The sequence below is a fragment of the Marmota flaviventris genome, chromosome 9 (assembly GCF_047511675.1).
Source record: "Marmota flaviventris isolate mMarFla1 chromosome 9, mMarFla1.hap1, whole genome shotgun sequence".
NCBI classification, from domain to species: Eukaryota; Metazoa; Chordata; class Mammalia; order Rodentia; family Sciuridae; genus Marmota; species Marmota flaviventris.
This window is the reverse complement of record NC_092506.1, coordinates 90,406,199-90,409,787: the sequence shown is the minus strand read 5'-3', so window position 1 is coordinate 90,409,787 and position 3,589 is coordinate 90,406,199. Positions and strand designations below refer to the sequence as shown.

Genomic DNA, 3,589 nt, shown 5'->3' with positions numbered 1-3,589 from the left:
TGTGACCTCCATCCTGAGGGACTTGGATAGGGTGTTCTTAGGCTGAGAACCGCCATGGCCCAGTGCACTCAGCTGAGGTGGTGACAGCCATTCTTTTGTTCCTTCCTTTGCACTTCTCCATTTCCTCTTAGGGCTTGAATGGAGTGGTGTGCTCCAGGCTCTTAAGTGTGTTCTTCCAACCCTGGTCAGAGTAATGGTGAGAGGCAACATGACATTATTTCATTTTACAGCTTCTTGGCATTCCAGAGGATTCCTTCTGACTCCTCAGGGCCTTTCTTAAACCGGAGAATGGTTTCCCAGCTCCAGGAAATGAACTTATAGGGCGGGGGCACATTGAGAGCCCCAAGGGCACTGTGGGGGCATTATGTAAAGTAGGACCCCAACCGGCAGAACTCTGGGGTCCTCCCGCTAGCTAGGCCCGCGATGCTTGGTGCTTATACTGAAAAGGTTCCAGCGAGGGAAACCACCTTTTGGGTGTTTTGTTGGTGGTGTCCTTATGCATGCGTCTTCGTGCTGTGCGGCTGTTTGTGTACTCTTTAGATTGGAATAGCGCCATTTTAGGGTATGGAAGCTACAAAGCAGCTCAGACAGGAGCCTTTCCCATTTTCTGGAGATACTGCAGAAAAATGTCACGTCTGTTTTTGTTGGAAACAGGAGACTCTGAAATAGGATCGAGCAAGAATTAAAAGGCCGGTTTGAGTTTCCTTAATGGTATATATTAGAGATTTTTTTTTTCCTTCTTAGTGCTGCACATTGAATTCAGGGCTTTATATTTGCAAGAGATCTGCCATTGTAGAGCCACAGGGCTAGTCCCTCATGGAGTTTTAGTAATCTTTACTAAGGGGCCGGGTCTGTTATTCTAGGGGTCAGTGTTTTCACATGTGACCCATGACCCTCAAGCCCTGCAGGGCTTTAGGTTGTGGAGTCAGGTTTGGGGGCAGTAGGATGTTGTTCATCCAAGGCCATCTTTCCTCCTCACAGAAGATCCCTGGAGGTGGTACTGGTCACCACAGGGGTCATCAGGTTGGGTTGCTTGTTTCATCCTTCTTTTGTCTACATTTTCCCAAAAGCCATGTCCAGGCTGACCCTCATCACGTTTACCCCAGCCACAGACCCCGGTGACCTATGGAAGGATGGGCAACAGCAGTCAGAGCCTGAAAAGCCAGAGCCCACCCTGGATGGGGCTCCAACACAGGCTTTCTATGAGACCGTGTTGCAGATGAGAGCAGTACACCTGAGCCACAGAGATCTCAGCCTGATCCTGTTAGGGAGAAAAAAAGGAAGAAAAGAAGAATGACAAGGGAGTCTGCAGTAGGAGTATCAGGAAGGCATGGACAAGGGAGAGTCTTTGAAGCTGACGACAAAATGACCCAGTAGATATTGAAGGCCATCCGGGAGGGGGACCTGGCAGAACTTCAAAGGCTGTTGGAGCCCTGTGAGGCAGAGGGAGGTGGAGGAAATATCAATGCTGGAGATGCCTTCTGGTGGACACCCCTGATGTGTGCTGCTTGAGCAGCCAGAGTGCTGCTGTGCACTATCTCCTGGGCCTAGGGGCTGCCTGGGTAGGGGTCTGTGAGCTGGGTGGCAGGGATGCTGCTCAGCTTCTGAAGAAGCAGGCTTTGCCAAGGTGGCCTGCATGAACAGGGAGAGCCATGGAGAGACATGGAGCCCAGAGAACCTGTCTCCTTCTCTCTCCCCTCAGTACTGCGAGACCTGTGATGTCCATTTTGAAGACTACAACCACTGCTCATCTGCTGTCACAGTTCAGGTATCCCTTGATCCCTAACCTTCCCTTTGGGCTGCCCACCTGCAGCCCTGGCTTCAAGCTGCTACTGAGGGGAGGCTGGGAACCAGGAATGGGGCTGGGACTCCTAGGTGAAGGCTGTGGCAACCCTATACCCACTGTCCTCAAGAGGGACCAAGAAGGACTGGGTACAGATCAGCACCCCAGCCCTGAGTCACACACTTCCCAGCTGGGGATACCCAGGCTTTGTCTGGGAGAGAGAGAGCCCCTTGAGTGGCCACACTGAGCTGGAGAGATATCAGAAAGTAAGAGGAGAAGGACAGAGTTGGGAGCAGGATCTGAGGATATACATGAACCCTGATTTCTGACTTAGGTGAAGTCTGACGCTGGTCTGCTTTGAATTCTGAACTTGGATCTCTGACTTGGGCCCTTTGACTTATATTTTCTGGGATCTGCCCATGTGCCAGACCTTCAGATTTTGGTCATTAGACACTGATTTGGGGAGGAAGGGCTGAGAGTTGAGAAATAAACATCTTGTATTGTGGTTTTAAAAAAAAGAAAGAAAGAAAATAAAATTCTTTGGCCCTCCATGTGCTTATCTATAACACTAAGACAAAATCTGATCCATCGTAAGGACATTATCGGACATACAAAATGATGAAGTCTGTGTAAATATTGGCAATGTGTAACAACATATGCAAATGTGTAATTATAGCAGATCTACAGATCGAAAAGAAGATGATTTGACTCAAATCCATAACAGCTGATATCCAGAACTCAAGCTTGGCCATTCTTACATCTGCGACAGTGATTAACCAGGATGCTTTTTTCAATAGCTATTTTATTATTGCATTTTTCCACATCATAAGGTTCTATTTTTATTTTTTGAGCTCATACAAACCTAGGTTAATGTTTTTCTGATCAGTTTTATTTTTTGACTGTGGAGTTTTTAAACATTGCAATGGAGATTTTACCCAGGTAAAGCTACAAGGACTTTACTATTTTCTTTTTTTTTTTTTTTTTTACTATTTTCTTATGTGTTGTACGTTTGTGTGCACTCTTGTGTTTTGTGTTGTATGTGCGTATGTCCATATTTCTTATATGAGGAGCGCTCATGAAAAAATGGATCCGAATTATTTTTTTTTATTCACGTGATTTAAATGGTTTAATTTAAATTAGGTAAACAGCTGTTAAGGATTGTTTTTAAAGGTGGTTAACAGATCTGTTTGTTTACTAATTTAAATTAGGTAAACAGCTATTAAGGATTGTTTTTAAAGTAGGTTAACAGATCTGTTTGTTTACTTTCACCTTTCCTTTTCATTATATTTAATAATTCTTTTCAGGATAATGTCTTTTTAGCATCATTGCCAGAATTCCTATCTTCATCCCAGTGCCGGTGAAGACAAAGATAAAACCAAACTACAGCTTCTATGATAGCTATCACAGTAAACTGTATAAACTGATGCATCAATGAATATAACTCAACAAGTAATGCTCAATCAAGGAGTCAACTTACTTTGGGAGGAAACGGATTTTGGGAGGAAATGGACATATTGATAGATTCCTCTGCTTTGAACTGCTTGCAGAACTTGCCTGGACTATGTAACTATCGTTTGGTGCAGCAAATTGTGGTAATGCTGGCATATCTTTGCTGATGGTATCACTAGTGATGCAATTTTTATTTCCTTGCCAGCGCACCCCATGTTAATTGTGGTAGTGCTGACATATCTTTGCTGATGGTGTCACCAGTGATGCAATTTTTCCCAAGGAGCCATCAATTGGCTTGGTGTCGTGGCATTTCTGTATCCTCCTCCCTTCTGCTAGTGATGGTCTAAAATTTGGGGG

The 3,589-nt window shown here is 44.9% G+C and overlaps 1 pseudogene; it reads left to right on the top strand.

Annotated features, from left to right (window-relative positions):
* Nucleotides 1-1,072: 1,072 nt before the first annotated feature.
* On the top strand, nt 1,073-2,112 carry LOC114088769 (G patch domain and ankyrin repeat-containing protein 1 pseudogene; annotated as a pseudogene).
* The last annotated feature ends 1,477 nt before the right edge of the window (nt 2,113-3,589 follow it).